A 9,046-nucleotide genomic window follows, 5' to 3' on the forward strand; every position below is an offset into this window, starting at 1 on the left:
ATGTGAATTTAAAGAGTTTAAGTGGTCTCTAAGTAGATAAATATTGAGAATGGGAGTGGAGAAAGGGCCCAAGCCTTCCTCACCATGCCACTGAGAACAGGAGGTTATGGGCTGGCGTGAGGCTGACTTCAAGACTCACCTCAATTATTTCTACACCAAAGAGGAGTGGAGTATTGATCCAGACCGATCCTGCCCAGAGACCCAAACTCTTGTCTGTACTGGTGAAGAACTATCTGGTCGTGGCCAGGGTCTACTAGTACCAAACCCCATACAGCCTGCCCAGCCCCACCGCTCCTGCACACCCAGACAGCTGCTGGTTGCGAACATGAGGACAACCCAGCTTGTTCCTCCTGCCCCTACCTTGAATTTGGGACTCAAAGGATTTGCATTTCAACCGCTCTCCTTCCTAATCCAAGGCTTGAAACAAGCCCTAGACGAACTAAGCCATTGGCTAAGGTGGAGAAAGGAAACGGCTGTTTTCCAGCTGGCTGCTTTCGGCTGAGCAGATTCCCCCGCCTGACCCCCGTTTACTCTCCCAGCGCAAGCAGCTTTGCTCGCCCTGTGGAAATGCTCCAGGAGGCAAAGCAGGATTTGGCCTTGGGACTGAGCAGGGAGGGAGGCGGTGGGAAACCAGCTCTCAGCTGCCTCTCCGTAGCAGTCACCTCTGAGTAATTAGGCAATCCGGGCACCCTCCTGTAGCCGAACAGGAATAAAATTCCTCTCTGTTCTCTGCTGGAAAGGGGAAAGGAATGTTTGTGCTCTGCTCCAGCCCCATCAGTGCGGAGCCCCGAGGTCAGGCTAGCAGGAGGCTGACTGATACTTTGCTGCGTGCATGTGGGTGTCTGCATTTCAGTGATGGCTGAGAGCTTAATTACTCTTCTAGATCAGCTGCTTCACTTCCAGCGTGGTTTTAAGGGGGCTGAGCTTCCCACCCGTTTCCTGTGGGTCTCTGATCGGGTTCTCCTGGATACTCCAAGTGCCACCGTTGCTTTCTTTGTAGCTGAAGAGGAGCATAGGAGGTTGTACAGGGGCTAGGGGCTGCACTCCTGAGCTCCTGCTGTTTAGGAGGCTCTTGGGGGTCCTTCTGCAGGCTTGGGGTGATGGGAAGGCTGCTGTCTGCTCCAGCACTTTGAGACTTGAAGATGAAGCTGTGATTAGGCAGCGTGCGTGTGTGTATGTCTCTCCCTCTTCTGCTGTTTTCTTTAATTACAATCTCGGAGGTAATTTCTGACGCGTCATTAACAGTTCTGAGTAAACAAGGGGAATTCTCCAAATTATTCGCCATGAGCACAAAGGGAAATTGGCTTTCATCATCTCTCTCTTCATCCAAGGGAGAAGCTGATCTGCAGTAGGCACGAGGAGGAAGGGAACCTCGTGGCTGTCCTCGGATGCCTCGAGTCAACTTGAGACAGAACAGCAACCCGTCCAGTTTATCCAGCTGACTGAGAGGCCAGCACTGCCTCCAGCTTCTTGTCCGTACTGCTGAGCTAAGTGGCCAAGGCTCGTCACAACTGGGACTGTAAACGCAAAGTGCTTCTTGCCTTTGAGAGCTGAGGGCCCTGCTTTTGAGTGTTCGCCTTCTCTTTGCAGCTGGATGAATTGGTACCTGAGCTGCTCAGGCGACAGGACAGGTCAAAAGCATCCTAAAGGCTGTGTCTCAGCATGGAAGGTGGCACCCCAGTCCTTGGCTGTTGACGTGACGGGTAATGCCCGAGGCCAGCACAGGGTGGGAAGGGAAGGCTGGAGCACTGATATGGAGGGGCTTGGGGCCTGGGGAACTAGATTTGGTCCAAGAACTCAGAGGGATGCTGCTGTGCCCTGTGAGAGCAGCAAATCTGCCTGGCAGCTGGGGTGGGAGGAGGTGGCTGGAGAGGACCTCTTTGCTGGGAGTCCATGAGGGAGCATTCCAACCTAGTGCATGGCTCGAGGGGAAGGGGCTTCATTAGAGGGCTGGCAGGTGGAGCTCAGACGAGGCACTTGAACCCGTTGGAGCACCCACAGCCCTCCCCAGCCCGTGCACCACGCTGACGGCCCCTTCACCCACGCTCCGGCACAGTGGCAGTGCATCTGCGGTAGCAACCAAGGGAGCGAAGGTTATTTACATTCATGTTGCAGCTCTGCCAGCCGTGACTCTGTTATCTGCCATGCATGAATATTATTTGAATATAGAGTTTGTCGTGACTATTCTTCCGCGTGAAACGAGGGATTTGCTGAGGGATGGGAGCCCTCCCTCTGGCTGTCAGTCAGGAGGGGTTTCCTTTTCCTGTCTCGTTGGAAGCCGCGTCCCCAGCAAGGTGAGACAGTGGACACTTTTTCTCTTGTTAATATCCATGTCTAATCTCCTCTCAGAGGGGCCCTTTGTCCTAGACTGTAGCCAAGATGAGTAATTCAGGGATAGATGAGACGCTATAATTGGTTTGTGACAAATTAAAACATTTTTCCTTCGGAGCTGAGAGCAGGACTGTGGTCTGGAGCTGTCAAGCGTCACAGGGGAGGGCGATTTTCGGAGTAAGCGCATTGCAAATTGGCTCCAGATATGCCTTGGAGTCTGAAATTAAACTCCAGCTGGTGACTCTTCTTGGTTGGGGTTTTATTTCAGGAGGGAACAAAGGGAACCTGAGCGGGGAGAGAGAGCCTGATCAATAAAGAGAATGTGACCTTTTTTTTGAACCATGCAATGAGCTATGGTAGGGATGCTGGAGAGCACCCAGAGGCGTGATGGGAGTGAGTAAGCCAAGAGCTGGAGCCCACCGTTGTCTGCCTTTTCTCCACGTTGCTCTCAGTGGTTGCTCCATCACCTCCCAGCAAGGAAGGACCATGACGGAAAGTTGCAGCTCACACCATCTCTTCCCCTTTGTCGCAAGTGGGTGCCAGGTACAGAACCTCCTCAGGAGCTGCAGGCTGGTCCCTGCCCTGTAATACTCGTTTTCCTGGGCGAAGGAGAGTCCCTCACCTCCACCTGGAGAGCAGTGGACCAGCTAAAAATCACACAGGGGTGATAGGACAGACTGTTTGATGTACTTGGTTTGACCCTAAGGTCAAACCTGAGCTGGTTTTGGGCAAAGGGATGGAGGTGGGAGGAAAATGGCTTCGTGATGCAGCTGCTCAGTGCTGCTTAATGGAGAGCGCTACAGCAATGGCATCTCCATCTTGCGATGGAGATGGATGGAGAATGAAGGAGTGCATGAACAGCAGGCCTGGGAAAGTCATGGGTCTCTAAAGGGGGTTTAAAAGAGGCAAGAGGAGTCGCTGTGTGGGCTGGTTTGTGTGTAAAAGGCAGTGGGGAAGGAAGCTCTGAAATGGGGGAACAGTGGACAAAGTCCAGAGGACAGGGGTGTTGAGGCTGGACCTTGTCAAACTGGTGGCGTGGAGACCACAGGCAGGTTTGTTACGGGAATGGGTCAGATCAGTGGAAATGAGGCCTTGAATTGTTTGCCTCAAGATTTTTTCTGACACCGAAGAAAAAGGAGGCCCAAGGAAGGGGTGGAAGAGGTGCCGTGAGTTTTCTGGGGGCACTGTATCTCAAAGTGAAGGAGATGATCTGAAAGAGAAACTTGTAGGTATCAAAACAGGGAAAGCACAAAGGCTGTCAGGGAGTTGGAAGAGTTTGGACCCTGGAGGTGTTGGGTGAGGAAAGGAGGAGGAGATCTGGGCATTTCCTAGATATGAAGAGTTTAACTCGCAGTCCGGGGTGGCAGGGTGATGGCCATGGGGAGATGGAGGCCTTGGAAGGAAAGATCACAGGATCTAGTTCAGCAGTGGGAAGTGCATGGATGCAGTAAATCCTGAAAGGCAGGATCAGATGGTGAGCTGTGACTGGTGTCGCTGGCATTAAGACGTTAGCTAATCCGGTTTAAGGGGATAAGCCCCAGGAAAACTGTGGAGACCTAAATTGGAGCTTGTCACTCTCCTGTGGAAAGCAGAAGTGTTGAGCAGGAGGATTTGCTGAACGAGTCCCTGGATGGTTGGTCAGAAATGGAGGGCGGCTGGAGGAGGGCTGTGAAGATGAAGGGTCAGGAGGTATCGAGTGGGAAGGAATGACAGGAGTCATCCAAAGCTGCACGGGGTAGAGAAACCATTCGCTGTGGCAAGGAGAGGCCATGGGACAGCCTTTGTGAGGGGTGGCCAGGACAGAAGATGATCCTAGGGAGTGTGGGAGGGGAATGGGTGGGAGAGATCAGGGAAAGCCTGCTTAAACAGAGGTGCCTGTGATGTAGTGCAGTGAAGGGTGTGCCGTATTTCGGAACTCACACCCAATCTTACTGTATTTTCTTAATGTAAGTGTGATGTCATTGCAATAGAATAGCAAAAGGGTAGATCAAGTTCAATCATCTTGCTGATGAGGATAAAATAAATACTCAGCTTTATACTTTTTACCAATATTGCTGGATCTATTTCAAAAAGGAGACAGAAGAGGCACTGAGTTTTAACTGGAATTACAAGTTCTGGAAGAAATCACTGGTCTCGTTTCAGTCCATGTGTCACTTCCCTTGTTGCAGTTTGTCTAGGAGCCTTCTGGGCTGCACAGTCTCCCTTTTAATGGCTGATCTGTAGCCCATCCTGTTGGTGAAACTGGTAAGGTGGCAGCGAATCTATAGAAACGCAGTGATTATGGTCTGGGAAGCTTATACGATGCATATCAAAGCCAATATGTGAATTGCATAAGTGCGATGTAGGTCTGGCACTAAAGTGATAAGAGTCATATCAAGGGAATAACTTAATTAACTGGTCTTGATCAAAGAACTGTATGAATTCAATAGCCCAGTTTTCAGCACTAAATGATGAAGTTTAGAAAAACTGCACTTGACGCAATTATCAATTTTCCTGTCCGAGGAGCTTTGAAGTGACATTAAGAAGGGACAGTCTGTTGTTCCATTTAGGAGAACTTCCTCCCTCCCTCAAGTGATCAGGAGGCAGAGGGGCTCCCTCTCCTTTTCAAGTGCTCGTTTGAAATGGTCTGAAGCATAATAAACACTGGATGCCAAGGGGAAACGGTATCTTGGCTTTCACAAGTTAATTGTTTCAGATGGTGTAAATCAGGAACAAAGAGCTGTCCTTTCCCTGCAAGCCAGAAAAAAAAAAAAAAGTCTTAATTTCCCTATAGCTATCATTTTTCTCAGGATTTTGGAGGGGAAGTGGTCCTGTTTAACTTCCAGTGGTCCTGGACCTTTTGGTCCCTCTGGCACATCTGCCCAGCTGCGTGCTGTTCAAACAAGATGCTGGGTACGAGAGCAAGGAAAGAGGCTGTAGAATGGCTTCTAGAAGTCTGTCAAATACCAAATTCCATGTGCGTTTATCCAATTTGAATGTCTCTTTATGTACCACAGTGTTGGTATCTGTCTCAAAAGTTGCATTTCTGTGCTGAACGACTCTTTGGGCCAAAGGAAAGGGAAAGTTGGACCACCACCGTGGTCCAGACTTGGGCATTTTGTCCACCCGAGCTGCTGCTTCTTGATAGCTCCCTCAAGAGGGGTCCCTGCCAACTCAAATGGGTGCTGGAGTTGGGTTTGCACCTTGATTAACCAGTGCCTATAGAGCACTGATATGGTCTCTGGAGGCACACAGAGGCGTCCTGCCACAAGTCCCTCAAGCTGAAGGAGGGAGATCTGCCCCTGCTGCAGGACTGGTGCACCCAAATCCGGCTGCATGGAGGGAGGATGTGCAAGTGCTCTGCAGAGGGAGAACATCCCAGTCCCTTACTTTGAATTCACTCATAACTGATGATAAAGTCAATGCTGAAATGCTGAGTCAGAGAGAAAAAGATGTCCTCTGCTGAAGGAGCATCAACCCAGCCACAGATCAAGGAACAAACAATCCTGCAATGCAGAGTTATATTGAGTCTGATGTTTCCTTATTTTTCAATGTTTAAAAAAAATAAATTAAGAAACAAGAAATCAGATGCTGAAACATCATGAGGAATAATAGCGAAAGGCCTGTTCTGCAGAGGGGTAGGGTTTTAATAGACTATCTGAGGAAAGTCTGGCCTGTGTATTTGGTCCAGGACTGAAAATGATGTCATGGTTAGTCAATGAGATATTTGGCTGATGAAATCCACCTCATTATGGCAGCTGAGGTTTAAATTTTTGCACCACTTTGCAGCTATTTTAAGGGAGATGGGGAGGTATGCAGCCCTGCGCTGCACCCTGCATCATTGCATGTGCCCTCCTCTGTTTGTTGATGGCTTTTCTCCCCTTCTTTGTGTCCAGCTGGTGTCCTGGAGACTCACCCTTCTGCTTAGGTAGAGTCAGTGCAGGAGATGGTTCCTTTCTCCATTGTTACCTTGGCAAACCTCAACCACATCTTCCAGAGAGGTGGACCAATGTGTTTGGATACATCTCATGGAAAAGGGTACCTAAACCTCTTTCATCCATCAGTGACAGTGATGGGAGAAAAGTCCTACTGCTTCCAGCTGCTGCTGCCCATGGACAGACTTCCCCACTCTTCTCCATCCCCTGGGCACATGTCCTTTCCGCCGGTGAGTACCTCATTCCCGAGGCAGGGAGAACTGGGGATGTGTCGTGTCTGCCAGGTATGGGTGAGGCTGCTGCAAAATGCTGAGAAGCCTCAGAAAGGCCCTTGGGAAGTCGAGGATTAATTCAATTTCCTCACAGCTCCAGGGCTTTCCACTGCAGAACACAGATGGACTTTGGTTTTGCTCCCTGAAATGAGGTGGCTCCTCCTCCTGGGCAGGAAGAGGGAGTGATTTCCAAAGGCAGCAAGCCCAAGGTCCGCTCGCTTGGGTCTTCCCCAGAATAGGAGCAGGCGATGGAGGTGGGATGATTGGCTCTTCCACACCACTGGTTGTTCTCCAGGAGATGGAAGGAAGCTGGGTGCTGGTAGCCAGGAGGCAAAGCTGCAGCTGGCCATGCCGGTTCCGAACAGCGAGGGCAATTAGAGATCAGAAGAGCTGGGGTGGCTTCGTCACATTTCCCTGCTGCCGTTGTGGAGGTGATAATATAATTCATATCAGAAGAGTTAGTGGGCTGAAAATGAATTGGAGAAATCAATCCAGAGGGTATAAATGAATTAGCATGTAAATGAGGACACTTGCTCTACATAGTTTAATATTGCCTGCAGCTGTAAATAATTCCAGGGATGGAATCAAAAGCCGCAAACAACTTCATTTTTGTGCTCCTCCCCTGTCCGGGAGCACCTGCAGCTACGACCGACACACCCTTGCAGAATCATCGCATTGCAAGGGAATTAAAGGAGATGAGATGTGTATACATTTTTTTTTTTCCTTCTCCGGATTGGCCATTATTTACAAGGCTGCTGCTCCTGGATTCGCTCACCGAGTCGCTGTTTGTGCGCGCACACGGCAGTCCGAGCGGCAGGGAAGAGGGAGGCGGGGTCCCGGCTCGAGGTGAGATCTCGTGCAGCGTACCACCAGCCATCCCGGTCACCCCATGGATGTGAAATAGCAATTTCTCACCGAGACCTGCAGCATGAAAGGCCTTGGTTGGGGTGGAGGACTTGGCCCTACTGAGGTGTCTAAGGGTGGGCGAGGTGGGTGCTCTGGGGGCAGGAGACAACCAGAGAGCGGCTGCTTAAATAAAAGGGTGCTTGGAGTTATCTGGAGAGACAGCATTTCCAGGAGAGACGAAAAAACGTTTGCACTAGAAGCACCGTGGGACTTTGAGTGCTGTGTACAGTCTGGGAAAGTGGGAGAGGTGCAGAGAGGTGTTGTTAGAGCAGGGGAGGTATCAGAAAGCCACTTTATGAGAGGTGGCTAAACAAGCACAGCTTATTTAGCCTGACAAAATGAAGGCTGAGAGGAGATGTGATTGCACAGGCAGATAAACACAAGGGAGGGAGAAGAGCTAGTTAAGCTGAAGGCCAATGTTGATACCAAAACATGCAGATACAAACTACTCATGAATAAATTTCAGAGGGAAATGAGGTGGAAGTGTCTAAGCGCCAGAGTAGAGACTATGGGCGAGCGCTGGAGAGTCCACACAACCAGGCTGCTCTTGCGCTGGCGTTTGGCTGTAAAATCGGATTATGGGAGCAGGTCCCTCGAGAGCAGGCAACTGCGGTTTGTGATCCGGCAAGTCCTGCCTGTTGCCAAAAGCCCCTTGAATATTCTGGCAGGGGAGGGATGCAGATCTGAGGAGGGCATATGTCTCATTGAGTGACTCCAAGAGCGGTTGTTGAGAGCTTTTGGAGTGGTGCTGATGACAGGAGGTTAAAGATGGTCCTTGACAGTCTTTTATCAGTGCTTCCCTCTTGTTTTTGACACTGACAGATCACTGAGTTCCCTCTTTCATCAGGTTGGAGTTTCAGGTTCTGCACTAACTAGATCTCCCAGGTGGACTGGAAACACTGATTAAGATGGATAGAGTGAAAGCAAGTCCATTAAATTGTTAATAAAGAATATTACACACATACCTTAATCTGCAGCTAGCCTGACACTTTATAAAAGTACATTAGGATATAATCCAATTGAAGCCACAATATCGAGAACATCTTATCTCATCACAAATTGAAATTATATCATATTCCTCATTTCTTAAATTAAAAAGCTAAAACCTTTTAGTTTGCTCTCATATGCTTGTGTAAAACTTAATCAGTGGTTTTAACAACATTATTTTTCAATATGGGCCATTTCTGCTCTCATTTATTTACAAGAGAGAACTTCCTGGTAGGAGAAGTGATTCAATTTGCAGGAGGATACATCAAGCACTTAAGGATTTTGTAGGGATTGATTGATTATTTATCGTGTTATCTTGCCTGAAGACGTCTGATACGGCTGTGCTTTCGCTATCTTTCATTCCACCTAATGCTCTCCCTTTGCGTCTTGCTCCCCTCCAGTGCTAAGGGCGCTCTCTCTGTCTGCGTGCGTGCCTGCACGAGAGCGTTGAAGGAAGAGAGGGTCAGGGAAGGAAAGGCTGAGTCTGTCTCTGTCGGGACGAAGATGCTGGACTGGGCAGATACGAGAGATTCATTTCACTGGAAGATAGTACAGAGGTAAGAGAGGTTAAAGGGTGGTTTGAAATTCCACCGGATTTTAACTGCAGGCTGCTGCTCTGCTCAGCCGTAGATATCC

Source organism: Chlamydotis macqueenii, chromosome 15 (genome assembly GCF_036417535.1).
Source record: "Chlamydotis macqueenii isolate bChlMac1 chromosome 15, bChlMac1.mat, whole genome shotgun sequence".
NCBI lineage: Eukaryota > Metazoa > Chordata > Aves > Otidiformes > Otididae > Chlamydotis > Chlamydotis macqueenii.